Raw genomic sequence first — 15,293 nt, forward strand, 5'->3', positions numbered from 1 at the left:
AATTGGCATTTTCATAAGGAAAAGCAGAACCCAGTGGATCCAGTAACAGAATACAGGGATAGGATTGACTTTAGAAATTTCTAGGTCCAGAGGCTGAAAATGGCATTGAATCTGGTTTCTGTCTCTCTACAGCTCTGTTTTCTTGCATTGGCTACAACCCCAGGAAGATTGTCTACTTGAGATTATAACAAGGCTGCCATGATATCTCAGGGCTGTGAACATCCAGAAATCCCATGAAAAATGTCACCGCATTGGTTCCAATTGGACCACATGCCGAGCCCTGAACTCATATCACCTTGGCCTGAAGAAAGCCCTGTTTTTACTGGGTCAGAATCATATCAGCTCTAGCCTGCTGAGTGAAGCCTGAAGACAGTCTCCCAAAAGCCTGAGAATAATGGCAGGTGGGTTTCCTGGGGAAGTCAGGGGTTTGTAAGGAGGAGAAACAGGAATGGGATCAGTGTGGCAAGCATGTGGATGTTAGCTAGCTTGTCCTTGACAGCATAGTGGAAACCCTTCTTCATTGCCATTCACGGGTCATTTCATTACAATTTCTTCTGATTTCTTTATTCATTCTGGTTCCTGAGGTCATGGACATTTCTCGGCATCAGTGTTTCCCATACACTGTGATAATAATTCCCAACAAGTATGGTCCTACTACAGAGACCAGCATCTTAAATGGCCTCTTCTTCTATTTTGTGTGTTCACAACCTTCAAACACAGGAGCTGTAATGCAGGAGTTTAATAGACACTAAACGTTCATAAACACATGCAAGGCCCATGTTTTCCTTGAATAGGGGAAAGCTGTGCAGAAGTTGCATTTTAGGAAAAGTACCCTGGCATTGTGTGCTAAAGTTAGGAGGCGGAATGATCATCACTGCCTTCTGTGATGAAGTTAGCTGAGTATCTGGCAGAGGGGTGACTGTCAAGGAAGTAGAGATAGAACACAGGGGTATAGAGGTATAAAAAAACAGGAAAGATTGAATTGGGATGGCTGATGGCAGGACAGGGTAGAGGAAGGAATATTGATAAAGGGTAAAAGAAGGATAAACAACACTAAAAACTTTTTGAAAAATCCATATAGGAATCCCACTGCTAAGAAGCTTTCTTAAATAAATATATGCTTATAAAATTGTTAATAATTAATAATGACAATTAATAATCATAAATATATTATTAAATAAACATATGCTTGCTGCCCCACAAATGTCATATATCATATACATCACATATATCACATATATATGTGTTATATATATCATATACTTCATATATCATATCACACATATAATATCATATATATTATATATCATATATATGGGGGACAACAAAGCCTAAATGAGATAATACACGCTAACAAATAAAAAACCCAGTGCCAGAAATGGGCTGCCTGGCACAGCCACATTCACTAGAAATGGCAGCAGTCATGAATTCAGCACTGTGGCTTTAAACAGTTCCAGCAAAACTGAGCAGACTGCTATAATCACTGTCCTTCTATCTCTAACTTTTGTGTTTTGGTCTCTGTGTGTTACATTAATGGAGACTTCCTGCATTATGATTCATTTTATATCTTTTCCTGAGAAAAATTATGTCTGAGTCTTTTTACGAAAATCCTAAAATTAACTTTATCTGGCCACTATTTGGAAGTTGTCCTTATGCCCTGGAGATCATTAAGCTGAGATAAGCACATAGCTAGATGAGGCCATTACTCCAGGAATCTTCTTGGGGTATCTGCCCCTGAGCTAATTCAAACAGTATAATTGATGCAGGGCAAATAAAGACAAGTGACAAACTCTGACTGGCTAGAACAATAGGTTCAAAGTCTCTTTTTATTATAGGTTTAGAGGTCTCTAAAAATGTAGTTTAAAGATAAGGGGTTGTACAGCATATGCTCTTGAAGGAATAAATAAGACAGATTGACTAAAATAAATATTTTGTACTTTATAGCATAGATAATGAAATATAGAGTAAAAGAACTAGGTGTTAGCATTTGCTACCCATAAAAAGGCCAGTTCAGATACTTCCTGTGTGTCTGCTATGCTTCCAATCAGCAGACACTGCCGGCCTAAAAACAGGGTGTCATATTAGAAATGTGTTTGCTTTGGAGATGACATTCTTTAGATTCTTTAAATTGGAGTTATAGGGCTAATAATACCAAGAATAATCTGTTCTGTTTGTATTTTCTAATTGCGACTGAACTTTTGACCCTGGACATGTAATGAAAAGTCAAACATGTATTCTGTACCACTTGGATAATTATTAGTCTGTCTTTGTTCTGTGAATCTTGTATAAATAAAGAAGCACCTGGTTGATAGTCAGAGCAGCAGAAATGGCCTGATTGCTCGTCAGAGCTACAGAAGCGGCCTGATTGCTAGGAAGGCAGCCGAGAGATTTCCCTGGCCATCATGCTTGACTCCTTTACTCCCTTCACTGACTTCTTATCTCCTCTCCTCTCCTCTATGAGATGTCCTTTCAGCTAGGACCCTACAACTCTGACTCTCCTCTCTGTGCTGGGGAAGGGCCTCTGGGAGCCACCTCGCTCTGGCAGCTGCCTTTTTTCATGCTGTTGGCCAATGGAGTTCATTAGACATAAAACATTACAGACTATTGTCAATGCCACTGGTTACCTTCCAGAACTAGTTAGTAAGACCCTATTGCTGCAGACGCCTCAAACGTCAGTCATAAAACACGGAGAAATCAAGTTGGTGGTCATTTGAAGGTTTCATTATCACTTGCTAACTTTCATAGTGCTAGAAGGAATTATGTACACTCTCAGAGGAGAAAAGTGTCTTACCCAGTTCTATGTACTGTGAGCTACACTAGCAACTGACCCGGTAGGACATATTCACTGGTTCAATAATGGAGTGAAATTATATAAGTAATCAACCACTTTCTGATTGGATTTAAGTCTTGCTCTACAAAAGAAAACAATATGTGGCATTAATTTTGGTCCGAAAATCTGTGATTAGATGGCTCATGGGCTCTAGGGGAGAACCTATTAATATTATTATGCTAAGTGAACATGGTATCAAACTAACTCACAATGGCTTATTATACCTGTGGAATAGTGCACCTTTCAATCCTCATCGGAGAAGATTTCATTTATGGTAGTTGGCAACTAATATAAAGACTCCAGCTGATCAACATGCAAGAATAAGAGATTGGAGAATGCTCAGCCTTCAATGGGATTCCTGTATCACACACCTCTCTTCCAGGGATCATTATGGAAAGGAGGTGGAAAGATTGTTAGAACCAGAGAGATGGCGGGTGACTACAAGGAAACAGTGTCTTCTGGACATAGGACGGCAGCCGTACATATGAGTTCGTAGTGGCTGTGGCTATGTAAGCTCAAGAGAGATGAAAAATGCCAGCCTGGAAAGGGGAGATAGGAACGAAGTCCCATCCTAATTGAGAATGTATTGGCAAAGGATAGTTATAGGGAGATGGTGAGTCATGCACACAATCCCCGGCATGCTAGCCACGTGCTTGGGTAAGACATACATCCATGATTATAAGGACAGTACAAACAAATCCTGATGGGTTTTTTAAAATGAAAATTGGAAAAAAGCACACAAAGTTGGATGGGTAGCGAAGGAAGTAGATCTGGGAAGCCTTGGGGGAGTAGTTATACAATAAAATGTATTCTGGGGGATTCTTCAGAAACTACAAAACAATTGAAAAGGGAGAGAGTTACTATCTTGAAATTATATCATTATATTATATTATCGTATCACTGAACTAAAAATAAATTTCTATGTCATTTGTATTTCTTGAGACAGGGTCTCATTGTGTAGCTCAGGCTAGCCTGGAACTAGCTATTTAGATCAAGCTGGCCTGAAACTCACAGAAACTTTCCTTCCTCTGAAGGTGCTACAATAAAAAGCATGTGCCACCGTGCTTGGGTTAAATTTCTGATATCATTATTAATATTTTGGAACTGTGGAATAAACATGGCCTCCTGCCTATGCTAATCTTGTAGCTCTAATGATGAGCTACCTCTTCGGTGTCCAGATTTCTTAAATTGATCAACATTGATAGACAAAATTGATCAAAAATTTTGACTAACTGAAAATTCACTATTATTATTCACTAAAATTATTAGTATTGGCCTGTGAAATGAGCACTGTTATCCATTTTATATAAATTAACAAGTTAGAGTCTCTTGGTACCCTCAGGGAGGTCGATGATAGTTTAATTTTAGAGATAAAAAGAGAACATCAGCAACAATAAGCTAGCTGTGTAGGTTATGCAAAAGCTAGATAAGGATTAGAGCTGTCTGGATCTTCATTGAAGCCAGGAGAAGTAAAGCCTACTAATTCTTCAAAAACTCTTCAGGTCTCAATGTGATTAGCTCTAGTTTAAAATCCACATTAGTTTTAATAATGTGTGCAATGGCTTTTGTGCTTGCATGGTTGTATAATTTTCTCATCACTGTGGCAAAACACATGACAGAAACCACTATGAAAACATCGTTTTGGCTAGGTGTTTTGAAGGGTTCGATACATGGTCCCTTGGCCCCTTCTTTGTTGAATGAAATGTGGTGGAGGAGGAAGCAGGTGGAGAGGAGGGCCTCTTATATCATGACACACAGGATGCAGAGAGCAGGACAGGGAGGAGTCCGGAACAAGATAAACAACAAGAACATCTTCCCAGGGTTGGTTTCTTCAGTTAAGTCCTACCCCCTAATGTTCTCAGAAACATCCTGAATAATGCCACCAGCTAGGGACTTGTTCCAACACATAAACCTTTTGTGTTGATTCTATGATGGCCGGATAATAATAATGGATAATGCTTCCCAGACAATTAACAGGTCAAAATGCTGTTACAGACTTTCTAGTTTCTATTTCTATTGTCATAGTGAGGTGTCAATAAATTCCTCAAATAGTATGCAGGTGACAGTCAAGAGCTAATAAACAGGAGTCTACAAACTGACGATGTTTGCAGTGGACTCCTTTAATACCTGTGATTTCATTGTGTCATCAAGTAACAGCTCTGACCATCAGACTTCGTTCCTGATTTTTTCCAAAACTTATCCTCTGAAAGTTCAGAAAGGTGTCTAGAGATCCGAGAGGGTTACACTGCAGTGGAAGGGATCCTATAGAGGAGGACATCATACTATTGGATTATGATGGGCAAATAAATTTTGTTCTTTGTATTAAAAGTTCACCCCATGATTTAAAAAATTTTGCCCTTTAATGAAACCGTATGTTGCCATATAAAAATATAAGAGACACGTTCTACCACTGTTTCCTTTAAAAACCTTACAGAACCTTCATGTTTGATACTGAATGAGCACTAAAATCTAGGGGCTAAGTAAGACACCAGCAATGTCCCATTTAGATTGAGCTTCTATTTCTATCAAACAATGTTCAACCACTCATATAAAACAGCACATGAAGTGTAAGTGTGCTCACATTGGCCACGTAGGGCATACAAGTTCACATGTATAATATATGTGCCTTTTTGTGACTATTAAAGAATAATATATATTTAATAGTCCATGAAATAAATTTTCTACTTGGAATTTGTCTTATATAGAAATATAGAGTCAATATTTGCCGAACTTGTGCCTACATATGTTTGCCTAGAAGCTTCGCAGTCGTTTTAATGATACGATTCATTATAAGTGTATTGGAATGGAAGTTGAGGACCACTTTAAATAATGTCTGAGAAATGACAATAAGCTCTTACCTATTGTTCTTATTTCATAGCTTGTCAAGCACCACGTGCTACTAAGATGATACCAGGATAAGGGTCAAGAGACCATGTCAGATTTTAGCGCCTTTGTATGTGGGGTCATCAAAAAAAATCTGCTAAAAAGTTCTCTGTTTCACAGACTGTAAGGACCACAGCAAGTGATTCTCATTTTAAAAACTTTCCTTTTATGTCATATAAGTTTCTAGATATCATCTCAAGCAGATTGCTAAAATGTCTTCTCGATTTCTCCTTCAGGAGGGGCCTGCTGACTTCCTTGCTGGAAGTATGAGCGGACCAACCCGGCGTGCACAGGTGTTCTGAGCACATTATGAGCATCACTGAGAATTCTCCTCAACACTTCTGTCAACTTGCCACATCATGTTCCGATTTGTTAAACAAAGAGAGTGGCAAAGTTGAGAATATCTAATGAGACAGAAAATGCAGCTGCCGCCACCTAGGAGAGCTCAAGAGTCACTGTGATGTGTCTGCTCAGACTTCCAAAGACAGACTTTAACTCTGGGCTTTGATAGTCCTCTTTCTGCCAAAATCTCATTGCGTGACTTAAAAACCCTGTCTCTTTTCTGGGCCAGGCACATGACCTAAATATTCCATAAAAAGAAAAAGAACCCCTTAGCTACCAGTAGAACAATTTCCATGTGATTTATGTTTTTTGCTCCTAATTTTGAACTCAGAATAAAATGATAGATACTTCTATCCATCCAACAGTGAGAGTTTTTAAACAATGCCTAAACTGAAAAATACTGAACACTGGGGCTGGGGAGATGGCTCAGTGGGTAAGGGTACTTGCTACGCGAGCAAGGGGACATGAGTGCAAATTGTAAGCACCCATGAAAAATCTGACTGGTTTACACTGCCTGTAACCAGGATATTAGGGAGTGAAGACAGGGAGGTCCAGGGAGCTTACTGGCCAGACAGCCTAGCCAAAGCAGTAAGCTTTAAGTTTAATGACCCCGTCTCAAAAAATGAAGCAGAACACTAAGGAGGAAGACATCTAATGTTCTCCTCTTGCCTCTGCATACTTGTTCATGGGTACACACACTTCACGCCCACATACATACACATAGACACAGACATAAAGGCATACCACAAACACATAACAACTATTGGTATAAAATGGTCTCTTTAGTGGAATCTTCTACAACTAAACTTATACATATTCTTTGACCCAGTAATTCAACTCTTAGTTTTATAATCAATTGAAATACTCACTTATATTTGCCATGAGATATGTATGTAGATGTCTATAAAAAATCATACTGCATAATAGTTCCAAACTCAATTATTCAAGAAAGGTTGAACACATTTCAAGAGTGAATTATTGTGGTATAGTCAATGTGCGGAAAACTCAGTAGTGATAAGAGCAGAGAAATATGTTTCATATAGAACAATTTAGATGATTGTCACAGCTGCTTTAAAAATATACTGCAAAATTGAACCATATGATTAATAGTCTAAAAAGAAATAAATGAATACATGATAACAGAGGTAAGGAATAGACAATAAACTAGAAGTTGAAAGGATGTAAGAGATCCCAAATGCAGGTGCTACTGTTTGTCGTAAGTTCCCTGAAACATGTATGTGTCCATGTTGTATCTAGTCTAGCAACTTATTACTATCTATGGTGCATAGTGATAAAAATATAAAAGACCATTACTGTGATAAACTTATACATTTCACTTTAATATTAATATTAGAACCATTAGTAATTATAGCTAATATTAGTATGGCATTTGCATCTATCTCCTTGTCAAAAATTTGGTAACAAATCCTATGAAAAGATGAGGATTAGAAAATAATCCACTTAGGCTTGTGTAATTGAGACCATAGATCTTATTAAATGGTTTTTAGCAATAGTTATTTGACCATGACCTCATCTTAAGCCATAATTAAAACCAATAAAGTATGGGGAGGACTAACCTAAGGAAGGGCGATCTGGGAGCGTGAACTGGAATCTGTAGGGAGAGCTCATCTCTGGGATGAGCATGAAACCTACGACAATCAAAATTCCCAGGATTCTATGAGGTGAACCTAAGCTAAGCAATAAGAATATGGAACCTGAAATGGCCACCTCCTTCAACCCAAAAAGACTTCCATTGTAGGGACGGGGACATCAACACAGACACAAAACCTTCGATCCACAGGTTTTCCTGCCTACAAGATGTGCAGGGATAAAGTTGAAGCAGAAGTTAAGGGAAAGGGCAACCAATGACTGGTACAACTTAATACCCATGCCATGATAGAGAACCCACACTATTAGTAATACTCTGCTACACTTGCAGACAGGAGCCTAGCATAACTGTGAACTGAGACTTCACTCAGCAGCTGATTGAAATAGATGCAGAGACCTACAGCCCAACATTGGACAGATTTGGGGAGTCTTGTGGAAGAGGGAGAGGAAGGATCGAAGGGGCCAAAGATACCAAAAGAAAACCTACAGAATCAATTAACCTGGGTTCACAGGGGCTCACAGAAACTGAACCACCAACCAGAGGGCATGCAAGGGACAACCCTAGGCCTTCTACACATATGTAACAGATGTGTAGCTTGGCTTCATGTGGGATCCTTAGCAACAGGAGCCAGGGCTCTTTTACCTGCTTTTGGATCCCTTTCCCCTAACTGGGCTGCCTTGCCTAGCCTTAGCAGTAGATCAGCCTAGTAGTTCTGCAACTTGATAGCTGAAAGTGGGTTAGTATTTATTGGAGGTCCCCCCTTCTCTAAGGAGGAAAGGGAAGATGGGAAGAGAGGTAAGAGAGAGGGACTGGAAGGAGAGAAGGGAGGGGAAGCTGCGATTGGGATGTGAAGTAAACAAACAAATTAACTAATGGAAAAAAACCTTAAAGTATCAAAAAAGATACTAGCCCTATGAAATTGCTAATTATAATTCTCTATTTCTAAATATGTAGAAAGTTATGTGGTTTTTTGTTTTACTTTTGAGTCAAGGCTTTACTATCTGCCTACCTCAGCTTCCTAAGTGTTGGTGTACACCTGGCTGAGACACAAGCAGGTAAGACATTTAAACATAAATTCTTCACAATTGAGTTTTATGTTCCCAATTCTTCGTTTCTGAGATGAATGGGTGAGGTTTCAGGCATGTTTCTCAATGAGTTGAATGGTGCTGGTCTCTGAAGACTCTCTCACTCTGAACAGCTTAAAGTTGGGCTCCTTAAGATGAGACCCCAGCATTGAAAACATGATTCTGAAGAATGAGAACACAAGCTTTTCACATTCAATCCTGGTCAGGAGAATTTCAATTCCAAGTCTAGGATGAGCACAAAGAGCCCGAGTGATTCTGATAAGGAAGTAGGACCTTAGGTAATTGGATCAGCAGATCACATCTCAGCCTAGAGGAGCGCTCAACACTTCTAAAAGTCAATAGGATAAGCACAGCCACTCTGAGAAAACAAAGCCACTAATGTGATAAGCAGAATTGCATCCCAAGAGTTACGGTTATCTTCTGCTACTTACATTGCCTCTCTAGTGTGCTACTTAAAACAAACAAACAAACAAACAAACAAACAAACAAAAAACTTTACAAGAGACCGTCCTGAAGTGATAATTAATTTAATTCACTTTGGCATAGTCTCTTGTCAGTTTGTTTTTGTGTCTGACCACTATATAAATCTACTTTTCATGGAGAACAGAAATGGTTAAGAATGTGTTAAGGGATATATAAAATGTTAAGACCTGGGTAACTGTCACCTGTCTAGCCTGCTATTGTGTGTTGTTACTAATAGTATTTATTTATTTATTTATTTATTTATTTATTTATTTATTTATTTTCTTGGATAGTTTATTTACATTTCAAATGTTATTTTCTTTCCCGGTTTCCCCTCCGCAAACTCCTTTTCCCATCCCTCCTCCCCTGCTTCTATGAGGGGGATGGGGCCACCCACCAACCCAACCACTCTCACCTCACCACCCTGGCATTCCCTTACACTGGGGTATCAGGCCTTCACAGGTCCAAGGGCTTCTCCTCCCATTGATGCCAGATAAGGCCATCCTCTGCTACATATGCAGCTGGAGTCGTGAGTTCCTTCATGTATGCTCTTTGGTTGGTGGTTTAGTCCCTGGGAGCTCTGGGTGGAGGGTCTGGCTGGTTGATATTGTTGTTCTTATTATGGGGTTGCAAACCCCTTCAGCTCCTTCAGGCCTTTCCCTAACTCCTCCATTGGGATTCCTGTGCTCAGTCCAACAGTTAGCTATGAGCATTCACATCTGTATTTGTCAGGCACTGGCAGAGCCTCTCAGGAGACAGTTATATCAGGCTCCTGTCAGCAAGCACTTCTTGGCGTACGCAGTAGTGTCTGGGTTCGGTATCTGCATGTGGGATGGATCACCAGGTGTGGCAATCTCTGGATGGCCTTTCCTTTAGTTTCTGCTTCACACTTTGTCTCCATATTTCCTTTAGACAGGAGCAATTCTGGATTAAAAGTTTGGAGATGGGTGGGTGGCTCCATCCCCTAACAGGGGGGTCTTGCCTAACCTCTGGATATGATCTCTACAGGTTCTCCCTCCCCTTCATTGGGCATTCCAGCTAATCTCATCCCCATTGGGTCCTGGGAACCTCTTGCTTTCCTGGCATTTGGGACTTTCTGGTGACTAGGCCCATCCCCCATTGCTACACACCTCTGTTCAATTTCTTGACCCTCTGTATATCCTCTCCATCTTCTCTTTTACCTGATCCCCCCCACCCCACTTTTCCCTTTGCCTTCCTCCCACCCTCTACCTCCTGTGAGTATTTTGTTCCCTTTTCTAAGAAGAACTGAAGCATCCAACTTTGGTCTTCCTTTTTCTTGAGCTTCTTATGGTCACTAGACATGGAGACTGAGAAAAATAGGGAAGGTCATCCTGAACTCTGTTTTCATCAGCTATTGAACTGGAAGGCTGAGGTATAAAGACGTGGAATGACATTTTCTTTGCATGAGGGTACTTGATTGAGTTTGGGCTATCGTGGTAGACTGTAATCTGAGTGAACCATCATTTGACCAATGCCATTGAAGAAGGAAGCAAGCCAAATGGCATCACTGTTGCTGTCTGGCGGGCAGTAGTACTTTGGAAATAGTGTCACCTCTCAATTTATATATATGATATAAATCATATCTTCTATATAAACTATAAATGCTGAGCATGCAAACAGACAGATTGAATTATCTATCATCACCTCACATCAACATAACTCATCATCATCATACCTTTCCACATTTCCTCTTTGTCACCAGGGCAACCTTATAACCATACTTCCTAGCATCCTATGCTGCATGTTTCCTGCTTAGATACAAGAAGCTGGAGAAGATGGAAGAGGAGTAGTAGCTATTATTCTCTGGTGGGATTTTTCTGAGAGACAGTTCAGAACATCAACTTGCTGGAGGACTAGAGTGTTCCTATGTGACTGAGGTAGTGGGTAGTGGCTCCTTCCACATCTGTGGGCTCTTCTTAATCATTCAGTCTGATATTCAAAGCAGTGGGGACTATTGACTTGGATGGATTCACAATTACTTCAAGGATTTTTTGGGTGTGGGCAACTATTTCCTCCTCCCTCTCTTAGCTCTCCTGTGAGATGTCTCCATATATTTTACATTTATCTTATCAGACTATCTAGCGTGGCTTCCATTTTTCTATTTAAAGCTAAACTGATACACTATTCAGCCATCTTCGTCCGTCAGAGTAATCTACTAGTCAAAGTACTCTACCAAAAAGTTATCACTATTTGACTGGAAATCCTCAGTGATCCCCATGTAGCTACCTGTTAAATGTCCCACACACGTTTTTTATTCAGATACTTGTGGTTTTGCATGTAATTGAGAAACCAGTAAGGGGAAAATGTGTACTGTGCATGCAGGTTCCAATCAGAGTGACTGTTCCCTTCATGACAATATGATTCCATAACCGGAATGTCAATGTTAACATCATCTCATATTTCCATCCAATTCCCCTAGCTCTACTTGTGCATGGATAATTAGTTCTATATAATTTCACCTCATGTGTGGCTTGGACCACCCAGCACCGTCAAGATACTAATGCTACTATGAAGGACTCCAAGTATACTTTTGAAGGTCAGTCTTTACGGTGCCCGTACATGTGCGAATAACCTTTCTCTTTTCCAAAAGACTAAACCTCCTTAGACAGCTTAAGTCATTAATTCCAAAAATTGAACTTAAAATATTTCAGAACCAGAATTTAAATCCAAGTGATCTAATACCGAAGCCAGTGGCCTGGCCAGGAGCAGAGTGGAGCAGTCCCCTGTTCCTGGGGACAGTCATTATAACAGTGTCTTACTGGCTATCTGTCTGACTTTTCAAAAAAGAAAATGAGAGAGCCATTCTTGACTGTGAGAAATAAATGATGCATAAATTGTGCTTTCTTTTTACATGTTTTTCCCCCTCCCGTGACTTTGAAATGAACTAAGCACATCGACAAAGACTCACTGACACCTTGTGGGATTCATTCCAAACGATGTCGCTATTGGTGAGTTGGCAGTTTTTAAAGTCATGCGGGTAGCAAACATATGTCTTTCTTGGAACAAAAGGATTTTTAAAGATAATGAAAAAGTGCTGATCATGAGGGCCCCAGGTTCAATGCATTTAACCAGGGAGGAAGCCTTATAAATCTCAACAGCGTTGCCAAACCAACTCTGGCTGTTAATAGGGGTCTGAAAGAGCAAAACATACTATAATTGAAAGCCATGGATAATCTCAAAACTTCACTTTATCCAGTTGTCTCAGTGCCCTCATGGGCAAGCCTTGATAGAAACGGATAAAAAGCAGTCACATGACTGATATGCATTTCCTTTGCCCTTTCCTGTCCCAAGAGAACCCAGGTATAGGGATACTCAGCTTAGTTGGGAGGGGCAGAACTGGGGAAGCCAACCCTCTCACCAAGGAGCTGAGGAGGGACTTAGCTCCTCTCTCTCCTAGACAAACACTGTCTATTCAGCAGTTTGACATCTCTAAGTCAAATGTGTAGCACAGAGTCTCAGGGTCACAATGCGAGTCACAATATATCTTTAAGCCAATATGCCATTGTTCTGTCACCTCCCTCCTAGTTTACAGGCCTTGGATCACTATTTTATTTTGTATTATCATGGCATAAACAGCACATTTATCTGTGATCCTCTCAGTCGGAATTAAAAGCTCCGAAATGATTATTAATCTGAAGTGAAATCTTAAATTTTATGTGTTTGTCTGTGAGTGTGTTAGCGTTGCTGTAAGAAATAGTGCAGAGGAAACAACTGTAAGGATCTGACGTTTACTCTCTTAGAGCTCCGGAGCCCAGCTGATACCTCACAAGGGTCTTCCTGAGATGTCCTGTGGGAGGTTCAGATACCACCATCTCTAGCCCAGAAAAACAAGAAAGGGAACCAAACCATTACAGTGGCATTAATGTGTGCAGGGAGGTGGGGGGAACCACGTGACCTAAACTTACTAGGTTCTACCTTCCAAGTACCTTGTACTGAGAATCAACTTGCCATCACATGGATTTGGGGAGACAGATTATTTTGGGGGACTCATACAAAACACAACACCTCATTTCAGCTTGTTTGAGACCTCAAAAACTGGAAGTGGCTTGCAGCGTCGGAGGAAAATTTAAGCATGACTGCACAATCCTATCTTGAACATAAGCACAGCAAGGAGCCTGTGTTATCTTTGCTTTTCAAAAGACAGGGCTGGTTTTGGCAGTGCAGTTATTAAAGTTGGAATGATACAGGGATTAGCATGGCCTCTGCATAAGGATGACAGCCAAATCTGTGAAGTGTTTCACAGGTTTAGCTAGGAGTAGTGGGTCACTGTGGTAACCCCAGAATGCGAGAGGCTAGAGCAGAAGGGCTGATGTGAGTTTGAGGCCAGTGCAGACTATGCAGCCAGGTCCAGGCCAGACACACTGTAGTGTAAGCCTGTCCAAAATATTAATCAAGCACAGGGGCTGTCCACTAAGTCTTTACCAAAACACATACACATGTACCATATGCACATGTGTAGGGATGTGTGTCTTTCGTCTGTACCACCACAGGGCATGGATGCTCTGGGAGGTGGGTCACAGGAAGTGACCGTGTTTACCCCATGCTGTTAGTCAGGTGAGTGTTAGGCCATAGGGAAACCCCAGGACACCTTTGGGGAGGGAGCACAGTCTGAGATCAGCAGAAGAGCCTAAGCTGGCTTGGGTCCCCATGCCTGCAAGGAGGCTGGGGCCATCTAGTTCAGAGGCACCTCTGGGAAATGAGGAAGAGCTGAGAATGGAGTGGGGGCTGTGGGCTGGATCTAGCCCAGGGCCGGGGATGTGGGGTGGATGAAGGAGGGAAGCTCCAGCTGGTCCCAAGGGGTGAGAGTCCTTGGCTAGACCTGACAAGCTGGCTTGAACTTGGCTTGGTGACAGCCGGTTCAGAGCACAGAGAGGCCTTTTACAGGAGATTAGACAGTGGCTCTGTAGGCAAAGGCCTTCCCATGACTCCCCAAGGTGGATCCCAATGAAAAGAGATAGTCCATGGTTTTAAGGCATTTATTGTCAGGGCAGAAGGTGGATAAATAAAACCATACCCCACTTCTCAGGGTGGGCCTGCTGTTAAATACCTTTTGCAGGGAGGAGTGTCTGGGAAGGAAAGCTTATTGGCTAAACCTCCAGGCCTTTAGGTATCTCATTAAAATGGAGATCTGTCTTGAGCCTATGTGACCTGTGGTCATATCCTCTATATGTGGAGGGGCTTGGGGCATTGCCCTTTCGTGACTGATGGCAACAAATCTATGGGGGTTGGGTGGGCTGCGGCTAGTGACAAGGGCCTGGTATCCAGGAACAGGAGAAGTGCCTACCGTCCCTTCAGTGTTTCCAAGGTTTCAAGCTGTAGTACATCCAGGAACCGCACACATGCACCATAAACATGCACATCACTCCACACACACATATACCATATAACACCACACACATGCCACTCAACATATACAATGCACACACATGCAACACACACACACACATACACACACACACACAATGCACATATATACTCCACACATCTATATACACTGGTGTGCACACATACACACTATTACTATCAACATCATCACCACATACACAGACAGCACACACATAAACACACCACACAAATACCATATGCATGCAGACACATGCAACTAACACTACACACACCCATACATACACATACACACATAGACACACACACATACACACACACACAGAGAGAGAGAGAGAGAGAGAGAGAGAGAGAGAGAGAGAGAGAGAGAGAGAGAGAGAGAGTGGCTTTTGGCTTTGGGATATTAACCGATAAACAATCTGACTGACCAACCATTATTTCTGTTCCCCAAAGTTGATTCTAACTAGGTCTGACAAATTGTTTGTGCATTGTCTAAATTTGACAAAAATATTAATTCAGCTAACTTGATAACCCTAAAAAATCTATCTAACCATAATCCTTGGAGATGGAACCAAGTGGAATATTTTAAGCAATGTTTGGCTAAGACTTAAGATTTCAAATATGTGGTTTTTAACAGGTCATCAATCATCTAGTGTATCTCAATACCTCCAAAGTGGGTGGTAATGTTGAAATTATACACACACACACACACACACAC

General features: G+C 41.0%; 1 protein-coding gene and 1 non-coding gene across 2 annotated transcripts in view; one reads left to right on the forward strand and one right to left on the reverse strand.

Moving 5' to 3' along the window:
• Tafa1 (TAFA chemokine like family member 1) overlaps positions 1 to 15,293 on the reverse strand; it is a 487,762-nt gene that overhangs the window by 60,390 nt on the left and 412,079 nt on the right. The window lies entirely within an intron of this gene.
• Positions 13,378 to 13,479, forward strand: LOC116904644. Its single transcript, XR_004388347.1, has one exon. It is a non-coding gene; the product is annotated as a U6 spliceosomal RNA (small nuclear RNA).

The sequence above is a fragment of the Rattus rattus genome, chromosome 6, assembly GCF_011064425.1.
Source record: "Rattus rattus isolate New Zealand chromosome 6, Rrattus_CSIRO_v1, whole genome shotgun sequence".
NCBI lineage: Eukaryota > Metazoa > Chordata > Mammalia > Rodentia > Muridae > Rattus > Rattus rattus.